This window comes from Leopardus geoffroyi, chromosome B2 (genome assembly GCF_018350155.1).
Source record: "Leopardus geoffroyi isolate Oge1 chromosome B2, O.geoffroyi_Oge1_pat1.0, whole genome shotgun sequence".
Lineage (NCBI taxonomy): Eukaryota > Metazoa > Chordata > Mammalia > Carnivora > Felidae > Leopardus > Leopardus geoffroyi.
This window is the reverse complement of record NC_059332.1, coordinates 148,925,931-148,948,380: the sequence shown is the minus strand read 5'-3', so window position 1 is coordinate 148,948,380 and position 22,450 is coordinate 148,925,931. Positions and strand designations below refer to the sequence as shown.

Here is a 22,450-nt window from a genome sequence, read left to right as displayed (position 1 = left end):
CATCCAACTCTGGCTCAGGCCATGATCTTTTGTGGTTTGTGGGTTCGAGCCCTACGTTGGGCTGTGCTGACAGCTCAGAGCCTGGAGCCTGCTTCGGACTCGGTGTCTCCCTCTGTCCCTGCCCCTCCCCTGCTTGCGCTCTGGCTCTGTTTATTTATCCAAGAATAAAAAAACACTCTATTTATCCAAGAATAAAGAAACACTAAAAAATGTTTAATAAAGAAATCAAAATTTTTAAAAATTGGAAACACCTGCTCATCAAAAGGTAACACGGAGAAAGTACAAGACTCACGTTGAGACAAGACGCTTGCGACACGAATGATCCACAAGAGAGTAGGATCCGGAGTACACAAGGGACGCTTAAAATCGATTTAAAAAAACGGACAACCCAACTGAAAATAGAGAGGCAAAAGATACAATCAGGGAATTCACAGAAGAAACACAATGACCAATGAAAATACACAGAGATGCTGAGCCTCATTAGGAATCACACAAACATGGATGAGACGCAATTTGTACCTACTGGTTTGACAAACACTTTATTTTTTTTTTATTTTTATTTTTTAAAAATTTGTTTTAACATTTATTTATTTTTGAGACAGAGAGAGACAGAGCATGAACGGGGGAGGGTCAGAGAGAGAGGGAGACACAGAATCTGAAACAGGCTCCAGGCTCTGAGCCGTCAGCACAGAGCCCGACGCGGGGCTGGAACCCACGGACTGTGAGATCACGACCTGAGCTGAAGTCGGACGCTTAACCGACTGAGCCACCCAGGCGCCCCTACAAACACTTTAAAGAATCGGCAAGGACAGAGATCAGTGGCGATCCTTACATTATCGGTGGGAAAGCCGGTTGGCTTCGAGGTCCGGATGACAGTCCGGCGCCCTTCCTGAAGTTGGGTCACCTGCGCTGCGGGCAGCACGTCCACTCCCGGGCGTGCTCATTAGGGAAACCCCGGCACCTGTGCCCCAGGAAGAAGGCTCAGGGAAGCACACATCCTGAGAGATGCACAGCACACTGGGAGGCAAGCCGCAAGCCCAGCACTGGGACGGGTGAGTGAAAATTGTTCTCGTCACAAAAGGGAACGCAGTGCAGAAGCGGAAATCTTCTACGCGTCGTCACGAGGAGGAGGCTTAGAAACAAAACTCTGAATGGAAACAAGCATGTTGCAAGAGGTTGCTTTTGGTATGGTGACGCGTTTTCTTTAGACCCCAAAGCAAGCCAAGCTAAATAATGCAGCGTTCAAGGGATACTCACCTGGGGCGCCCAGATGGCTCGGTCGGCGGAGCGTCTGACTCATGGTTTCAGCTCAGGTCACGTGATCTCACGGTTGCTGAGTCCGGGCCCCACATTGGGCTCTGTGTCAGTGCAGAACCTGCTTCAGATCCTCTGTACCCCCCTCTCTCTCTGCCCCTCCTCTGCTCATGCTCTGTCTCTCTCCCTCAAAATTAAACATGTTTTAAAAAGAGACACCTATGTGATAAAACTTTCTTTAAAGGAGGTGAGAACGAACACAAATGTTAAAAACTGAGGTCCTCTGGCGAGAGGAGGCGGACAGGCCAGGAGGAGCAGGCCGAGGTTGCAATGACCCTGGAAACGTTCCTGTTCCCGCCCTGCGCGTGACTCATGGCGGCCAGTTTAGTTTCGTGCTTTATGACTTACCTCTGTGTTTCGTACCTGCATGCTTTTGTGTGTATTCAATACCACAGAATAAAACACTCAGATGTAATGCCCCTTATCTGTCTAGTTGGCTTCAGGGTAGGTTTGCACGTCTGACGCTTTCTCTAGAGTACAAGAGAGCACTTCTGTCCATTCAACAGAAAGTGCACAGCCATCTTGCTTAGAATAAGTCAGAATCTCGCTCCCTCCTTCCTGGAGACAGACCGCCGCCGATGGCCAACATGAGATTCTGGCTGTCTTCTCACCCGTTAGATCGTGTGCCTTGTCACGGCCAGTCCTCAGAAAAGGGTCGTGTGTGAAAACCGCAGCTACAACAACTCCTTCCTCGACAGAAAAACCGGCCGCTGCGTCCCTTGGGACCCATGACCCTTGGCGGGTCATGCCTCCACATCACCTCACATCAGTACACATGCTAGCAAAAGACAAGCTTTCTTGCTACTCAAATGCGGCCTGGGCCACTTTGCAGCAATTTGGCCACCCGGCCCAGAGTGCCAGACTCTCTGCTCCCGTGTCCCCAAGTGCGGGCCCTCCAGAGGAGAGCTGAGGTCAGCGGGCACTCTCCCTCTGGGCTGCACACCGCTCTTCAGGAAACGAGTGAGCATGCCGGGCATTCATGTGTTTTAGAGATCCCGGGAGCAGCTTCCAGATCCTCCTTTCCCCACCCCCACATGCCAGATCCACTTCTCCTTATTTTTAAAGGGAAGAGCATGAGAGAAAAAAAGCACAGATACGTACGGTTGACTATGACGCGCATCCCTCCCTGGAGAGAAAAACAGCCAGGGTCCTGGTGCCGACTTGGTCAGCCCTGGGGCGGTTTCTCACCAGCCCCGGGCCTCAGTTTCCCATCTGTAACATGGAAACTCTCTGTCAACTCCCCTCCGTTCCGCTGACTCACCTGTGAGTTTCTCACGGGGCCAGGATCAGACCCCTGGACGTTTTCAGAGCTGAAAACAAGGCCCTGGAGGGAGGGAGAGAGGGAAGGAGGGACGGAAGGAGGGATGGAAGGAGGGACGGAAAGCATGGACATCAAAAAATGATGCCCTATTTTGTAAAGAGTTGGAATGAAAACAATTCTTTTATTTACAAAACGTTCATCTGCCTTCTGTGTTTTACCACTGTATGTGCTTCTGTGGAAATGGGCCAAAGTGACCTGTGGTTATATCAACTTCGGAGGGTTTTTTTAAAAGTTGTATTCAGTTGAGTCATCTGTACGCCCAGCTTGGGGCTTGAACTCGTGACCCCAAAGTCAAGAGTCATGGGCTCCGCCGACTGAGCCAGCCAGGTGCCTCCCGACTTCTGAACGTCTTGAGTCTGTTTGGATATGACTGTAATTCACTAGCAGGGAGACATGTTACGGGCGTTCTCAGATTTTCTTATTTTTGTTGCCTTTTTATGCTTTGGAGAAATTTACATGTGTATTATACATATACATAATTAGCCAGAAAAAGCTACTTGATTTATAGAGCTAACAAGAACCAATCTAAAAATAAGCTTATTTTAATTAGTGTGAATTTCACAGCTAAAAATCTTTGGTAAGAAACAGTTTTGGTATTTTTTTCTCATCACATAGGATGTTTTGAAAATAGTTAATAAATAAAAGGAGCTCAATACTATGAGCAAATTTCTCCTGTGTCTTCTCAAAACTACCTGGTGAAATTGTTTGAAGACTCTGGCAGTGTGGAAGCTGATTGAATTTATTATCAAATGAGTTTTGCAAGAATATGAGACAGTCCCTTTCTGGAAGTAATACAATCGTTGGCCTTTTTTTTTTTTTTTTTTTTTTTTTCTGAAAATTAAATGTAAGTCTTAAATCCGAATGCTACTTAAAAGTTAAATATCAGGGCATCTGGATGGCTTAATCAGTTAAGTGCCTGACTCTTGATTTCAGCTCAGGTCATGATCTCGTGGCTCCACAGTTTGTGAGATCAAGCCCTGAGTAGGGCTCTGCTTTGATAGCGTGGAGCCTGCTTGGGATTCTCTCTCTTCCCCCCCTCTCTCTGTCCCTTCTCCGCTCTCTCTCTCTCTCTCTCTCTCTCTCAAGATAGATAAATAAATTTGTTAAAAAGTTTAATATCAATTACTTGTGTACTTTTGCAAAGTATGAGATTTATAAGTATACTTTAATAACCGACATTGAGGATAAACCATAAAAGTTTTAAATTGTTTAGACAAAATGGTTTGCTTTCCATGTGCTGTTCTTGCCTTCCATCAACAGTAGAGTAAGAAAGCGTGGGCAGTCGACACCAGGACATTTTTTTCTCATATCCCCCAAGTAAAATGTTGTGTGCCCGTTTCAGAAATGCGGCAAGTGCATTATTTTCTCCTCAAGAAGTGAGTTTTTGTCTTCAGTGCGATGGGTAGGCTTCCCGAATAAGGAAGGGGGTGAGTCAAAGGAAACAGGCTGGTTTTCAGCCGATGACCTTTTAGAAGTTCGTGAACGGCGAATTCTCATCCTGTTGCCAAAATAGTGGATGATTTCAAAGTCAGGGTGTGAAATGGTTGCTAAGGAAGTGTCCGGGCAGATGCCATTGTGCGGCAGAGAGAGCTCCGGTAGGAAGACGCCCATGTTCTGGAGAGGTCGGGACTACCTGGCGTCTGGCTCCCAGCGGCGATGGCCACAGGACTCCTTGTTGTAGCAACAGGCTGTTCCTCTGACATGTTTCTCAAGGGTGTGCTTTGTTTGCCCCCATCGACTTGATACAATCACTGAGATAGAGTAGGAGCCTTTTTTCTTTTTCACTTGGCTCTCTGGAAATACTCACGTTTCCATTTGATAGACTGTGGATTGTTTTACAAGCCCACCTGTAAAGCACACCAGCTCTCTTGTCACTCAGCCCAAAGGCATTTCACAGATGCTTGTGTTTGTGTTTCGTGTTCTTTTCTAAATGGTGATTCAGAAAGATGCCCCACGTAAAGTTACTGGCCTCTGAAAAGTTCTGAAAACTCATTGCCCAGAGCTACTGCTTTGGTGAGCTCTCTGGGAATTCTTTTTTTAAATAGAATTATTAAAGGAACAACAACAACAAAAAACCTAAAAAAGTAAAAGTAAATAATTAAGCAGAGAGCTGCACTCCAACCCTCTGGAATGAAGAGTTCTTTTTTTTTTTTCAACTTTTTTTTTTTTGGGGGGACAGAGAGAGACAGAGCATGAACGGGGGAGGGGCAGAGAGAGAGGGAGACACAGAATCGGAAACAGGCTCCAGGCTCTGAGCCATCAGCCCAGAGCCCGGCGCGGGGCTCGAACTCACGGACCGCGAGATCGTGACCTGGCTGAAGTCGGACGCTTAACCAACTGCGCCACCCAGGCGCCCCTGGAATGAAGAGTTCTGATCTTGTCACTTTCGCTTCCACGTCGTGATCCTTTGTTCCAGGTGAAGGAAAGTTATCAGTAACATTAAAGATCTTGTTGACCTTCCCAGCCGCCTCCTGACGGTGGTCCAGAAGCAGTGGCATTTAGGGACCTGATGTGTTCATTTCCATTTAGCTTTTATGTGTATATTCAAGAGCAACATGGAGTCTCTTGTGCATGCTTTTATTTATTTATTTATTTATTTTAAAATTTTTTTTTTTTTCAACGTTTATTTATTTTTGGGACAGAGAGAGAGCATGAACGGGGGAGGGGCAGAGAGAGAGGAAGACACAGAATCAGAAACAGGCTCCAGGCTCTGAGCCATCAGCCCAGAGCCCGACGCGGGGCTCGAACTCAGGGACCGCGAGATCGTGACCTGGCTGAAGTCGGACGCTTAACCGACTGCGCCACCCAGGCGCCCCTTGTGCATGCTTTTAAAATGCACATAACAACACACGATTATTTCTGTGTCCCCACAATTTGCTTTGTCCCCTTAACATTCTAATTCCTGTTATTGAAAAACTATTCGTATTAAATAGTCACTTTCAAAAGGGACTTGAAATGCAAAGGAAGTACAAAAGTCAAAGATAATTCTGTCCAAGTCACGTTCATTTTACCTTTACACGTCTAGAAGTTCTGTCCGTTTCCGCTGACATTCTGCTGTAGTGTTGTTGTTTTTTTCCAATTTGGCTTTCAGGGGAGAGTGTTTAAATTGGAAAGGCCCCTCATTGGAGATTCTTAAAGACGCTGGCGTAACAGGCAAGTGAATTTCCTACACAATCGCCAGATCTTTTTTTAATTGAAAAGTTTTGAAGGAAGTTTTTCCAAAATGTCGTAAACACTTCTCAACCTTAAAAAGGAAAGAAAAAACAAAACATGTTGAGCCTGCTTATTGCATCACATGATTGGTTGTAATACATCTCTTTGAAGATTTTCCAGGGGTAAGGGCGATTTTTCCTTGTTACAAATGGCCCTGTGTGGTTCTGAGTTGTTATATCTAGATTTTATGGGTTTTTCTTTTCCATTTACTTACTGTCACACTGACAGATATTTTTGCTGTGAGCCGTGGATAAAATTCCGGAAAGCCTCTCCTTCCGTCTCTTACCTGCTTCTTAGGAGATTGTCACCTGAAAAATTTGACAATAAACGAATTAACCCAAGCTAGCCTTTTATCAGTGGGGAACTCGTTTAGAGCAGAAGCCTCTTTTCTTCTTTATTTTTAGTTTTGGCTACGTCCTCATCAAAATCACTAAACCTGAGTATCTGAACTTTTCCAAAATGTGATCCATAGAAAGAAAAAAATAAACATTTGGAAATTAGAAGTACTTTCTAACTTCTAAAGTTTATACTGTTGAGAATATGGGAAGAAACAGTCAAGCAACGGGGAACACGTTGTCGTCACAAAACATAAGATCAACTTTTCAAACATTTCCGTCATAGCAACACGAGGCAAACTTCCTTCACTATTTCAGACGTGGAAACTTCTAAGAGGACTCGTAATGTTGACATGCATTGATTGCTTAAACAAATAAGAGAAATGATATTTTCGAGCACAAAAAGGATTATTTCTTCTGCCAAGAGGTAAGAGACCAGGTATGCATGAGCATATTTTAAACCAATCATTTGTGCCGTTTGAGTAGACAAACAGTGAGCAAAAGCTCACTGATTTGAACCCGAAGGCGTTTGAAATGAAAATTCGGAGTGTGGATACGTGTTTTCACAGATCATTTTGCCTACCGACTTAAGAAAAGGATCTGGCCGAGGGAAATGACAAGAACGAGTCTGCTGAAGGAATCACGTAACTGTGGGTAAAGAACTCCCTCCACTGATGTCTGTGAAAAGAGTGGTTTGGGGGCCAGATGCATTCCTACACCTTCGCATGTTGCAAGGCTGGAAGGGGTCGGCCTGTTTCACCGTGGGCGCCTCCAGACGCTAACATTTTGCATCTTCTGAAATACCCTGACCTTCAGATTTTCCCTCCATCACGAATTCTTGCTTCCCAGCAAAATGGAGCACAGACTTCCTCCCTTGTGATGCTAAAGAAAGAGTCCCAGCCTTTGTCCCCGGAAACCGGAAACTGTCTTCTCCTAAGTAGATTCGTTTGGGGAGTAAAGTTCCCATTCAAATATGTAATGAGAAATGATGATAATCATTAGATCACAGAGCAGGGGAGGGACCCTGTGTGCAAATGAAGACAGAGAGACCCAGAGAGGGAAAGTGGTGACCCAGGTAAGGCTGCACCCCTGGGGCTAAGCCGGTCCTCTTTACAGGTGAGACGGGAAGCTCGGAAAGACTTAGAAAGCATCAGAGGACAGGGGGCTGAGGGCCGTCTCTAGAACTTCCGATGTGACGCAGAAACTCAGACCTAGGAAGCAAAGGGTTGGGAGGAGGGGTTCAAGTTCTTGGGCTCTTTCCCTTATGTTCTAGGGCTTTGCTAGACGAGACAGGCGGACGTAAAAGCGTTGAGGGCCATAAAAGGAGCATTTAGCCTAACTAGGCTGTATTTAATAACTGAAGCACTTCTCCCTGGAGCTCTAGACGTAATCCCTGGAAAGCGGGGTAGTTTTCTTGCCGGACTTTCTTCAAACCACACAATGCTTTATTGTTCGCCTTGTCACTGGGCCCAAAAGCATTTTGCATTGTTTCCATAAGATGTTATCAGGGTTAAACATTGTTTTAGTCTCGCGGAACTACGACCATTGCAGGCGGATCTTTTAAAGAAGCACTTCAAGCCCAATAACATACGTATGGTGAATATCCGCCCAGCCCCGGCCCTGTGCGGGTCACACGGGCTCAGTCCACGGCCGGTGGCCACTGGAGTTAGCCCAGGCGTGGCTGTGGTTAGGCCCCCGCGGTGTCCTCGTGCAGACAGGGCTGGGCGGTCCACAGACTCCCCCCGGTGCTGCCACCAGCTTCTGAGCTGGAGCCTCACTGAGGCGGGGGAGGGGCGCAGGGCTTTCCAGATTCTCCTTTTGCTTCGTTTGCATTTGGTTTCCCTTTTTACACCGGAGATTTGATCGACGTGAGATCAGGATCTGGGAGTTACATTTTTTGCCATTGTCACAGATGTATTCCTTGTTTCCCTTGCAGAATTGTTGACCAACGTAGTAAGGTTGTTGGAGGAAATGAGTGGGAGTCGGCAGAAACCTCCACCAGGCCGCTGCCCCACATCAGAAGGTGGCTGTCGGGCCTGGGGGTTCAGGGATGTGCCCGTGAGCCGGGCCTCGCTCCCGTCTGCAGGGCCCGGAGACATGTGGCCAGAGCCATACTGGTAGCCGTGAGGCCGCTGAGACCCCGTGGTGGCCAGCGTGTGTGGCCAGCTGCCGGAACCATCTCTGGCCCCCGGGCCTTGCAGGTGCCACAGAGTGAAGCCGGTTCAAGTCTCATGTTTCTTTCACTCTGTGGTAACAGAGCGGCCCCTGTGGGGTCCCTGGGGCTCCCCACAGTTCAATCAGTACAGAAGCAGCGTCTATTTGGGGTCCTGTCTTTCAGTCATAGGTCGTACTGGGCACGACAGACGGAAATAGTAACAAAACACGAGCCCTGCCCTTGACACCTCTGTCTGTAAATCAGATTCTGCCACCTGCACTGTGTCCCTCGGGGAGAACAGTGTCCCCCGGGGAGGACTGTGTCCCACGGGGAGCACCGGCCTCGGGCGAGGAGTGAGGGCATACCTTGCAGGCCTGTTGGTGGGGTTAGAGGGACTGCAGGGGTGCGTGTGAGGGGGCCGTGTGCACCTGGGCTGGGGCGGGAAGCACTTAGCCCTTCCCCTGTGCTGAAGTCATGACATCAGTGGTTAGAGAATGAAGTGACATCCACGTGAAGTGACATCCTCCGAGGGGACACGGAGGACGGTGGAGAGGCCAGCTTGAAGGCTGGTAAGCACCTTTAGAGCAGGGATGATGAACCCAGAGCCGTGACCCTGACCCCCTCCTGGAAGGACAAGCTGTGTGTCCTGTGAACAGAATCCAAAGTGACTCCATTGCTTCTGGGACGGAAACTCAGAGCATAGCTTCAAGCCCCTGAAACTTACATAGCTTCTTGAAATAGAAGGCTGCCTGTTACGTATACATTTCCATACAGAGAGCATTCTGGAAGGATACAAGGAAAATGTGGTTTTATCTCGGCAGTGGATATGGTGATTGGGGGTTGGGAGGGAAACTAGCATTTTCCATGCAACACCTTTCTGTGTGTTTGTTTTCTTTTTTAACAAAGGAGATGTCCCTTGACGATTCCTAAGTCCCTGAGCGCTCAGAGATGTGACGCCATCTGATGTGACACTTTGATTCACTGTCAGTGGGCCCTCCTAGGGCTTGGGACTCTTTTCTAGCCCTGAGAAGAAAAGCTTACCTTTTTTTTTTTTCTTTGTAATTCTGCATTTAGCTTTGCTTTGTTTTTATTTGGTAATATTTTTATTGTAATGTTCTCATGGAGATTGAAACTAAGATCTCGCCAGGGTTCCTTTTTTGAGCAGAGAAACTGTTTTCTTCAGATGTTACTATATCTGTGAGTACTTTCTGGAATTATATGATAAGAAAAAATCAATCACGTTATAGATTAAGGACAGTCTTTTCATCTACAAGGAGCTGGTGTCTGTAGAGTCCCCCACAATGCTTGAGGGTAGCGTGCTACGTGAATAGCTTGTTATATTTAGATCGCGCACACAAACTCACAAAGGCTGAAGTGCTAAGAAGTGGGCTAGATGGTTCTTAGAATAGAGCACGGAGGCCCCTTTCTCTTCTCAATTCCGTGTTAGAAAATGCTCTATAATCTTTGTTTAGATATGAGACACTCTGCTCACAGACAAACTTGCTAATGTTTTTACATTTTTATTTGAATGTGATTTCTATGATTATGTGCTTTCCAAGATTTTCACAGGGTATAAAAAAAACTATTAGCAATTAAACTTTTGCTTAATTTTAGTTACACGCTTGGCAGCATATAGGGTATATCCAGCCAGAAGTCTGCATATACTCTTTTCTTTGGCAGAGAAAAAGGAAGGGATTCTAGCAACATGCATCACTGTTTAAATTAACCAGTACAAATTACCACAAGCGCTATATCTCAACTTTTTCCTTTTTTTGATATAGGTTATAGTTTCAACGGACCACCCCGTCCACTCTAAAATGCATGTGCGTGGTTTGGCGGGGGGCAGACTCTGGCTATCAGATGGCAGAACCATCAGCTACTTGTGGGTATTTGAATTTGACTTAATTAAAAGTAGATAACATTAAAAATGTAATTCCTCAGCTGGTTTGGCCACCTTTCAAGCACCCCGTAGCCCCCTATGATGGCCACACGTATGGGCAGCACAGATCTAGAACATTCCATCATCACAGAAAGTGCTACTGGGCAACGTTAGTCTAGAATATACACACTTCATAAGCAGGGCTGAAATGGAAATGTTTCCATGATACTTTTTAACTTGTAATGAAGAAAAAGACGCAGTTTCATGTAGATTCTTTGTGGACCAGAAACCAAAATACACATACGAACTTGACAGTTTGCTTCGTACTGTTTTCACTTAGCATGTAACATGCTTGCCTTTGTGGAACCCAATGCCTGTGTGTTTTGTCTGGCTTTCATTTAGACAAAGGGAGGAAAGTGTGAGAATAACGAAGATGATTACACGGTCACAATGTTTCTCTGGCTTAATATCGAAAAATCTGGTTCAAACGCGGACGCAGCAAGGCTTTGGGTGGGGTTAGTACGTTAACTGCCCTTCGTTGACGTTCAAGGAGAACTGATTTCACAGACCAGTCTGGACTCCCTATCTTTTTTCCCCCGAGTACTCTTTGGATTTCTAGCCCTACGTTATCATTATTGACATATTTATCATTTGTTTGTGACAGGTTAAGCTTCAAAAGTTCTTCGAAATACCACACGATAGGATTCTTTCCATAGTTGTTCTGGCGCTATTAAGGCATACTCTTACATTTCCCTATAAGTATGGAAATGTTTGAGAGATAAATGAAGCAATGTTTATTTATTTTTGAGAGAGAGAGAGTGCGCACGAGTTGGGGAGATGCAGAGAGGCAGACAGAGGATCTGAGGTGGGCTCTGTGCTGACAGCAGAGAGCCTGACTCGGGGCTTGAACTCACCAACCGTGAGATCACGACCCGACCCAAAGTCGGATGCTCAGTCGACTGAGCCACCCAGGTGCCCCAAGTGAGCACATTTAAAACAAATGACTACCTTATACCACATACCAAAATTACCCCAAAATAGATCAAAGGCCTTAATGTAAAAGCTAAAACTATAAAGCCCCTAGAAGAAACACAGATGTAAACTGTATGGGTTCAGTATAGACAATGCTTTCCTACATAGGACAGTGAAAGCACACACGTCGAGGGAACAAACGGAAACCAGGCCTCATCAAAATCAAAGATGTTTGTACTTCAAAGCACATTATCACAATGAGAAGACCAACCCACAGGTGGGAGGACATATTTGCAAATCACAGGATCTACTGTCTGGAATATACAAAGAGCTCCTGGACTCAACAATAAAAAGACAAATGGTTAGTAGTTAAAAATGAATAGATATTTCTCTCAGGAAGACATACAAATAAATGGCCAATAGGCACATGAAAAGATGCTCAACACCATTAGTCGCTAGGTAAATGCAAATCAAAATCGCCATGAGACACTCCTTCGCACCCAGTAGGATGGTTAACATGAAATATGCAGGCATCAAATGCCAGCAAGGACGTGGAAAAATTGGAACCCCTTGTGCACCATTGATGGGAAAGGAAGAATGGTGCAGCCACTATGGAAAACAGTGTGGCAGTTTCTCGAAGAGTTAAACATACAGACACCCTATGGCCTCCCAGTGCCACCGGTAAATACATACCCAAGACCACTGAAATTGTGCATTCACGTGAAAACTCATATTGGAGCGTTGATAGGAGTGATGGGAGAATAGCACCAAAGTGGAAACAGCCCAAATGTCTATCTACCGATAGATAGATCAACAAAATGGGGTATGTTCACACCATGGAGTGTTATTCAGCCATAAAAAGGAGGAAGCACCGATAACATGCTGCAACACGGATGAGCCTTAAGAAGACCATGCCAAGCGAAAGAAGCCCGTCACAGTGACCACCCACTACGTGAGTCCACTTACATGAAGGGCCTGGGGTGGGCGGAGCCACAGAGACGGACGTAGGCGAATGATTGCCAGGAGCTGGGCACAGAACGGACAGAGAGTGAATTCTCACCGGTGTGGCCTTTCCCTTGGGGGTGAGGCATGTTCTGGAAGTAGATGGTGGTAATGGCCACACAGCCTTGGGAGTGTACGGACCCCACTGAATAAGGTGCGCCTTTAAAGGGTGCATCTGATGCTCTGTAGGCATATATTATATCCCGATCAGATATTTTATTTTTTATTTATTTTTTAAATGTTTGTTTTTGAGAGAGAGACAGAGCACAAGCGGGGAGGGGCAGAGAAAGAGGGAGACCCAGAATCGAAAGCAGGATCTAGGCTCTGAGCTGTCAGCACAGAGCCCGACGCGGGGCTCGAACCCACGGACCGCGAGACGGTGACCTGAGCCGAAGTCGGATGCTCAACCGACTGAACCACCCAGGTGCCCCGCAATCAAATAGTCTGAAATAAATGTACATTTACATGGACATAATTCTTGTTTTTTCTCTGTGACCCCCTAAGCTCACAGCAAGTCATTTGTTTGCAGGGCCATCTGGCCCAACAGAGGGAAAGAATCTGAGCACAAGTGGCAGAACGTAAGGAGAGGTGTTTTGGGGTAGAAGGCATCTCTTTTCGCTTGAGCTAAAACTGAAAATTAGAAGTAGAGTGTGCTGTTTGTGAGCCAGCCAATTCAACTATAAAACAACGAAAAGTTTGAAAGACTCGCGTAGTTAGCATCTTTTAAGTCAAAATTGCCTGTTATATAATCTTTCAACGGCTGCACAGAAGAGCCCTGAGTCGTTCCCACACGTGTCCAAAGTTTGAAATAAATGCAATGATTCTGTGCGCCCTGGCAAACCGTGAAGCACATTTATTTCCATTTATTCGTCTCCGTCTTTGCATCTGTGTTTAAATACCCCCGTGCCTGCAGGTCTGGTGACTTCATCTCCTGGGTTCTATAAAATCCCAGCCCGGACAGACAGCTTGCAGGAAGTGGTTTTCCACATGACATGTAAACAGTAAGAAAGAGGGCATAAAACATCAACAACCCGACTAGTTTGCAGAACACAATTGCATGCAGAATTGACCTTAATTTGCAGACGCCTTTGGATTATCTGCTAGGGTTTCCAGGCCACCGTCTACACTTTCTGTGGGGCTTTCCAGCTGGGCACGAAACCAAATTAACAAACCAGACTTCAAACAAGGCTCTTCTGAGGCCCTGTAAGCAACGTGTTAGTAGGTACGATAAGCATATACAAGGATGAACCTGCCTATCAGGAAAAGTGTGCTCTTTCCAGGCCCAATGTTTTATTTCGAGGCGCGAAAGCGGCTGTCAGCAAACCCCTTTCTCGTGGCTCCAGTCTTCATGGCCTGTCAGTAACGGTGGCTGTTTTCTCGTACCCGTGTTCCTTGACACTCTCACCCGGATTATACTGCAGAGACAGTGGCCATGGGGACGGGGACTGTGCAATAAGGTAGAGGGACAGGTGCCAGCAGTTAGGAACTAAGGACAGGTGTGTGGCCGTTTACCTACTGGGATTTTACTGACGTGGTCTTTAAAAATATTTTCTTGTGCTTTCAGAGGAGATGTTTTAGAAAACTAAACTAGATTCTTTATGTTTTTCAGTTTTATTTATTTGTTTTGAAAGAGAGAGAGCACAAGTGGGGTAGGGGCCGAGAGAGAGGGGGGGAGAGAGAGAATCCCAAGCGGGCTCGGCACTGTCAGTGTGGAGCCCAAAGCGGGGCTCGAACTCACAAACCTTGAGATCGTGACCTGAGCCGGAATCTAGAGTCCGACGCTTAACTGACTGAGCCACCTAGGCACCCCTAAACTAGACTTTTCAAACCAAAAGCAGAAAGTTTTCAACAAACTTCACTGTTTATTTATTTATTTTTTTTTTTAATTTTTTTTTTCAACGTTTATTTATTTTTGGGACAGAGAGAGACAGAGCATGAACAGGGGAGGGGCAGAGAGAGAGGGAGACACAGAATCGGAAACAGGCTCCAGGCTCTGAGCCCTCAGCCCAGAGCCCGACGTGGGGCTCGAACTCACGGACCGCGAGATCGTGACCTGGCTGAAGTCGGACGCTTAACCGACTGCGCCACCCAGGTGCCCCCAAACTTCACTGTTTAAATTAATGGCCATAGAATATTTTTAAAAGGCTGTATGTAAACTCTGTGGATTTTCCCAAAGGGATGGTAATCACAGTAATATCGCCTCATCTACAGGGCTTGATTTTTTTTTTTTTTTTTTTTTTTTTTTTGCAAACAGATTTTTGGCACTAGAATATATTAAAACCAGTGTGATTTCCTAAATTGGTTTGTAATGATACCTCTCATTTCTTGAGCGCATCAGAGGAAAATGCTAATATTCCTTCTTTTCCAGGTGGTAGAACTGAGATTCAAAATGATAAGTAAAATGCCCAAAGACAACCGCTGAGAATCAAAGCAGAGATTTGGATCCCGGGTCTTCCCCTGGCACAGCCCAAACGTTTAATCCCCCTGCCGCACTGCTCCAACCCCAGGTCTTCTCCTACAGTCTATGCTGACCTGGATTTTGTCACATAAAGGCAGCATTTCAAGGTCGTCAGGCACGCCGTTAACGCACTCCGCCGTGCGCTAGCTGAGGGGGATCTCGGGCCTCAGTTTCTTCATGTATAATACGGGGAGTAATGAAATGGAAGTTATTATTTCTACCTTCCGATCGTCGTCAAGCTGCATGGCTCCCAGAACGGCACTGGACCAGAGACGCATTCATTCAGACGTAGCTGTTACTGTGGGCAAAAGGTTTTCTGTGCCTCCAGCTCAAGGTCAGACCGGGTAGAATGCGCAGTCTGAAACATTTGTGTCCTTCAGTGCAAGTGTGAGTAACACAAAGCCACTTAAGTAGGCCTGGATGCTACTCTTTAAAACTGTATGATGGGGGCGCCCCAGGGGGCTCAGTCGGTTAAGCATCTGACTTCGGCTCAGGTCATGATCTCGCGGTTCCTGAGTTCGAGCCCTGCTTCGAGTTCTGTGCTGATGGCTCGGAGCCTGGAGCCTGCTGCGGGTTCTGTGTCTCCTTCTCTCTGCCCCTCCCTCGCTTGTGCTCAGTCTCTCTCTCTCTCTCAAAAATAAATAAACATTACAAAAAATAGTAAAACCTTATTGTTTGGCTAGACAGATAGGGCAGAAAAATATGAAGTGAATAGCGATATGAAATACTTGAACGAAATCCCCAAAATACAAGAACTCTCACAGTGGGATTTTCAGGAGAAAAACATTTTGGCGATGTCTTTAAGGAAAGAAGAAACAGGTGAGCCGATGGCCCTCTGGAGAGTTGCTGACCAATAGTGTGAATACTGGGCTGGGGGGTGGAGGGACCCCGGACACGGGCCGTCCTCCAGTAACTGTGCAAACGTCCCAGCTGCTAATGAGCGCTGACTGTGTCCTACAAATCCTGATCACATATGGGTCAGTGAGTCACCAGAGTTTAGACCAAGCCTTGTGTTCGTCTGTGGCCAATTTTTGGCATAAACAATTTCCTTTATTCTCATTCCCAGACTTTAAAAGTTTTTGTCATTGCTGGAGTAGGTTTCTTTTTTCTTTTGTTTTCCCTCCTTCCCCTTTTCTTTGTTCTTTTCCTTCCTTGCTCCTTTCTTTCCTTCTTACTGTCCGTTGTGTGCAAGACCTTGGGGGAATCTCCGTGTCTGAAACGTTCGCAGCAGGAGTGTGGGACACCCGCTGTTGGGGAGAGAGGGACACTGTCCCCAGAGCTGGCTGAGAAAGCCGAATATAGGCCACGTAGAAAAAAAGGGTGCTAATTATTTGCCTGAGGACAATTATGGGTGAGTGACAAAGCTTTTCCCAGTCTAAAGCGACAGAAGAAAAAGAATGCATAGTGAAATTTTCACAGAGTGATACAGACTAGCAGTTGCTGTGTGTCTGTGTTCTAATTCACTGAATTTGCAAGGATCCATTGTGTGATGTGACCGTCAAACATAGTTACAGAACAGGTTTACAAAACTGGAAATTGGCTTTCTCGTGTCTCCCCCAGCCCACCATCTTTTCTTTAAAATGTTTCTGAACTCTAAACATCTGGTCACCACTGATCGTGAGTGGTAATGAACCTTTAAAAAGGTGTTACTTAGAAAGGCCGCACACTGGATTTCCACGAGGGGTGGAAGCAGATGGTCATCGACTAGGCACACAGCTACTTCCGGTCACTGACCGTAGCTCTGGCCACACAGCGGATGTATTGTTTAAATATTTATAGGGGCGTCTGGGTGGCTCAGTCGGTTAAGCATCCGACTGTAGATTTTGGCCCAGGTCGTGATCTCGCAGTTCCTGAGTTCGGGCCCCATATTGGGCTCCATGCTGGTAGTGTGGAGCCTGCTTAGAATTCTTTCTCTCTGCCCCTCCCCAGCTCTCTCTTTCTCTCTCTCAAAGTTAATATATAAACTTTAAACAGAAAGTTAAAAAATTGAACAAAATATTGATAGGATAGTTTACATCTCATTTTTCTTTGAAAAAAATGATATTTTGTTAACTGCTGTATTAATTATAGCAGATATAATATGCATATGGCTTATAATTACATATTAATTATTCGCATCAAAACACCAAGCTTTTTATGTTTATAATAACGGAGCCTGCTTTTTTAATCTATTTATTTTTATTTTTATTTTTTTTAATGTTTATTTATTTTTGGGACAGAGAGAGACAGAGCATGAACGGGGGAGGGTCATAGAGAGAGGGAGACACAGAATCCGAAACAGGCTCCAGGCTCTGAGCAGTCAGCACAGAGCCCGACGCGGGGCTCGAACTCACATACCGCGAGATCGTGACCTGAGCCGAAGTCGGACGCTTAACCGACTGAGCCACCCAGGCGCCCCTTTAATCTGCTATTTTTAAGCATCTAGTTGTGACATGATATCTTAACCTCATGTTGACCATTTTGAATCTAAAGAAAAAGCCAGAGGCGCCTGGGTGGCTCAGTTGGTTAAGTGTCCGACTCTTGGTTTCAGCTCAGGTCATGATCTCACAGTCTGTGGGATCAAGCCCCATGGCAGGCTCTGTGCTGAGAGCATAGAGGCTGCTTGGGATTCTCTCTCTCCTTCTCTCTCTGCCCTTCCCCTGCATTCTCTCTCTCTCTCTCTCTCTCTCTCTCTACGTCAATAAAGAAACATTTTAAAAAATAACAACGAAAAAGAAAAAAACCAGACTCGTATATCAAGCAAAACTGAGGGGAAATTGAAAAACATTCTTACAAAATTATGAAGGACTCAGCAGAGATCTTGCCGGTGACCCGCTGACAGAGTAAAAAATATTAACTGACGGGGGAATTATTATCTGATACCGTTCCCCTGACTTCCCAAGGTCATTACTTGACTTACTTCGTGTGTGTGAATTTCTGGGGCATTTACATTTTCTAGCTGCAGTGGGAAATGTAACGTCCCTTCTTACCTTCCTGTGTTTTCAGTCATCTCTATGAGATTGAGTGTAAACTTTTTGGGGCAGACCAGAAGTGGGCTTTGAGGCCAACTGGCCCCATGCAGATCCCAAACCCACAACCTCCCAAACCCTGGGCCCCTGCCCCGTGGCTTGCCAGCTGTGGGACCTGGGATAAGTCCCTAAATTTCTGTGAACTCAATGATCTCACCTTTAAAATGATCATGATAATGCCCGTTTTAAAGGATTAGATAAAAATGGGGCACAATCAGAGGGCACAAGTGTTAGCCCTTAATCTCCCTCCAGTCTGGGAGGCCCCCCTATTTTATTCTTTTGAATGCATCCAGCAAGATGCTTAGCACACATGCTTCACTCAGTCATCGTTCAATAATATTTATTGAAAACCTGTGAGCAGGTATAATGAGAGAAGCATGGGGAGGAGATCAACAAACCTGGCCCAGGCCAACTAAACAGCCGTGTGATGTAGGAAACGTACCCAGGCCTTAACTTTCTCATCTTTAAAGTGGGGCAGTCTAATGAATAATTGCTTGAAGTAGAAAGGGAAGGATGCCGGAAAGGAAGGATGCTGGAAGGGAAGAAGGTAGAGGAAGAAGGAGGAAAGAAGCCAAGGTTGAAATAAATGCTTTCGGTGAACCGTGAGTCCTGAGAAGACAAAAGCCATGTGTGTTTCTAATCCAGAACGTGGCCACAGAGAAGAGTTAATTCATATGGAACTGTTTGCTTCTAAGTTAGGTTTCATCATTCAAAATAAAGGAAAGAAACATTAGAATACGTTTTTCTAAAGGGAGCAGCGTGATGGTGTGAACCAATGCCCTTGGGAAGTCCAGTGGCCGCGTCTGGCACAAAGGCAAAGCCACGGATCACCTGACCGTGTCCACGGCAGGTCTGAACTTGGAGAAGCACCGGGCACGCCGGGAGCGCTCATGAAATGTCAGTTATGATGACAGTACTAATAATTACAACATCAGTTATACATATTTTATATATATAGTTAGACATATAATACCAGCGTCATTAGCATCACCCTGCTGGCTGGGATACACAAACACTATCATTCTATTAAATATACAGTGCATTGTAAATTGCCCCTTTATATGTAATAAGACGCCTCCTGGAAATAAAGTTTGAGTAGAGAGCACTTAGGAACCTTAGAACTTCACAGTAAAGAACTGGATGAAAAGTGCCCACCGACAAAGCAAAGAAACAAGTTCGAACCTTATAGAGTCAGTAGCAGATGGGACACCGAAGGATGGTGACGAATATCCGGGGGGAAACGCAATCCTCGCGCATGTTTTTTCTTTAACGTTGGCATTGGCGCAGCAGCCAATCCCACGTTTGGGAACAACTAGCTTGGAAATGAGTTTCGAGGAATCAGCAGGCGGAGGTGCCTGCCGGGAGTTCTCCCCGCGGCCGCAGGGAGCGGCCCAGGGACCGCCTGGGGGACTGGCTGGCCTTCCGCTCACTTGCTCTGGGCTGGGAGACAGTGGAGGAAGAATGAATGAAAACACAGTTAAACTCCAGCCAGGGATAGGAAGCGTGTGCTGCTGCGGCCTGGGGCCTCTGCTGTGCCCCCTTGGAGCTCCTCTGTGCCGCACTGTCCCCTGCGCCTGGCTGGAGGGCCTGTGCTGATAGAAACTTCGGGAACATCAACCTGCGGTTATGCCCGAGTCTCATCGCAGCGCTCATGGAAGATGGAAACAAGCCGCCAGCTCTGCTTCCCTGCAAAGCCCAACCCCCAGAAATGACGTCAGGCTCCCCGGGCGGTGTGTCCAGCCTCCCGTCCAGTCCCCCAAGGATTTCTTCTCTGTGATCCTTGAAAAAGAAAGTTTATTGGCCATGCGATCCCTCGCCACTGTGAAGCTGGAGCCCCCGGAGATGCTGAGAAGGCGTCCGGGGAGCTGTGGGTGTGCGTCTGGCCACGGGATGAAGAACCACGGAGACCCAGAGCATCCTGGCTGCCGCAGAGAAGGCTGGCGCCTCTACAGAACCTGTCCGGGGACTTCTGGAGACGATCTCGACACCAAAGGTGAAGAGGGAGCTGGAGGAGACCTCGAGGCAGCCCGCAAATACGGGGCCTTTGGGCTGCCCGTCCGCCTGGCGCATCTGGACGGCCAAAGCCACGTGCTGTTGGGCTCGGCCTGGATGGAACACTGGGACGCCGGCCGGGAGAGAAGCCATAAATGCCAGACTTTAAGGATGGGCAAGGGGAAACAAACTACCGCAATCAAACAGCAGACCGTCTGCTTACCCTTCTTCCACCACGTGACGCTAGGAGTCTGGTTTCCCTGTCTGACAGAGGCTCCTCTGTGGCCCTGGGGATGCCGGGGAGGGGGCTGTGTGGGACACCCTCTGCCTTTAGTCTCGTGGCTGCTCTTACTTCCGTGCCTCACAGATGGCTTTCAAGAGCCCCAAGCTCTGCGTCCCCCGGAATAAGCCTAATGCCATCAGGCGTAAAAAATATATCACACTCCAAGATGAGAAAGCTTTGTGACTGGGCAACTCTTGCTGTATTGACTGTACATGGAAAGAGAAGAAAGTAGAATAACTTAAGGGGTGTCTTTGGTCCTTAAAAAGAAAACATTTCTAGAGAAGAGTCATGGGGTTAGATCGCGTACGATTCATTCTAGAATCAGAATCCCTTTAGGTGCAAAAATAAAAAACTGAAATCAGGGGCGCCTGGGTGGCTCAGTCGGTTAAGCTGCTGACTTCGGCTCAGGTCATGATTTCGCGGTCCGTGAGTTCGAGCCCCGCGACGGGCTCTGTGCTGACGGCTCGGAGCCTGGAGCCTGTTTCAGATTCTGTGTCTCCCTCTCTCTGACCCTCTCCTGTTCATGCTCTGTCTCTCTCTGTCTCAAAAATAAATAAACGTTAAAAAAAAAATTTTAAAAACCCTGAAATTAGCATTGGTTGGACACGTTGATTTTTATCAATATGTGCAATTGAGCACAAAATGATTTTATATGAGGCGAAACAGAAACGGTATTTCTTCCCGGATGTGGTTTAGAGCTCACCTTTCAGCCCACCTCAAGTATAGTTTAGTAAACATGAAAAAGATGAGAGTAGAAAAGTAATTAAAGCCACCGCGGGGGCCCAGGGACCTACATGATCTGGGCACTTCACAAACTGCTCTGGGTGTAACTTTCCACACTTTCAGTGAGGAGATTGGACTAGTTCACCTTCAGGGAAGGGCTTTTCAGACGTGGCTATTTCATGATCTATCCGATAGGTGAAGAACTCTGCCGGCTGCAAATGGTCTTTGGAAACCCATGAACAAGGCGATGCGTTGTGGCATGCTAATCCTTAATACTCTTTTCTTCACCTTGGGAGTGGGTTTGCGCCTTTGGGGCCACGTGGTCACAGAGCGGAAGGAGACAAACCGAGGTCTTAGAGAGCCCGTCGCTTCTCTCCTTGCGAAAAAGGCAACGCACCATGTGCCTGGCCCCAGTGAGGGATGGTTTGGCCCTGAAAGGTGGGCACGTCCTCGCTTGGCCGGACCCCATCATCTCGTGCCAAGTGAGAGTCCATGCATTCAAGATGTCCCCGCACCTTTATTCCTCGCATTGCATTTGTCATGCGTCACGACGCTCACCTCTGTCAGGAAGTAGCCTGGGACGCTTGAACACCATCTAAGCTTATTAAAAACACCCCAAAGTCTGCATGAAACACTTTGTTCTGTGTCCCATCTTCTTTCTAAAATGTATTTTTGGACATGTCCCAAAAAGTTTCCCCCCCCTTCACCTGGGCAGAACTGCCCGAGTGACGAAGTCTCACAACCGCTGCGGGCATCACGGAATTGTCCCCATCTCGAGAAGCGGGCACGGGGTTCCCAGGGCCCCTTCCTTCCTCTCGCCAGTGGCCAGCACACCGTGGGCATCACATCACACCGTCTGCTCAGACATCTGCACTCACAGCAACTTAAGCCTGTCTGGTATCTTTTCATTTTGCTGTAAGTAAATGAATGTTTTCGAAACCTCACGACATGGTAAGGGGAAGTCGCACCAGACTTCAGGGCAACAAATGCCATGCCTGTCTAGAATAAGGGACTGAGGTGCAGACCCTGAGTAAACCAGATTGGGCAACAAGGTTGGCGATGCACGAACCTTCTGAAAGAGCCTCGTCAAAGAAACAATACGCATGAAGGTTCAATTTCCTGCCAGTTTTTAGGGATTTTGCCTCTGGAGAACCACAAATGAGCCTGAAAATGATTAGAAACCAGGGGCGCCTGGGTGGCTCAGTTGGTTGAGCGTCCAACTTCAGTTCAGGTCATGATCTCTCGGTTCATGGTTTCGAGCCCCGTGTTGGTCTCTGTGCTGACAGCTTGGAGCCTGGAGCCTGCTTCGGATTCTGTGTCTCCCTTTCTCTCTACACCTCCCCTGCTTGTGTGCCCTCTCTCTCAAAAATAAATAAACATTTAAAAAAATTATATATCAAAATAAGCATATTTTTTCAGAAGAAAAATCAACCTTATAAACTTGCTAATTCCCTTTAAATTATTTTATAAGTCAGTATTCCAGTAAACATATGAAAATTATTTTTAAGAAGATAAGGTGATTCTAAAGCTCACATGGCAAAATAAATACATTGAAAGTTGCCCTACAGAAATAAAACCTCAGTAATTAAAACCACGATAAAGGCGTATGATACACCTAATTCAGTGCAGGAGAATAGAAAGTCCAGAAGTAGGCCCAAACACATGAGAGAATTTTGTATCCCCTGAATGGACTGGTCAATAAATGGTATCAGAAAATATTGCTGGGGCGCCTGGCTGGCTCACTCAGTTAAGCATCCGACTTCAGTTCAGGTCATGTTCTCTCGGTTCGTGGTTT

General features: G+C 46.6%; 1 protein-coding gene and 1 pseudogene across 2 annotated transcripts in view; both read left to right on the top strand.

Annotated features, from left to right (window-relative positions):
* Positions 1-20,298, top strand: part of LOC123609371 — a 55,728-nt pseudogene extending 35,430 nt beyond the window's left edge.
* Positions 1-22,450, top strand: part of PDE10A (phosphodiesterase 10A) — a 618,961-nt gene that overhangs the window by 205,038 nt on the left and 391,473 nt on the right. The gene's annotated exons all lie outside the window — the stretch shown is intronic.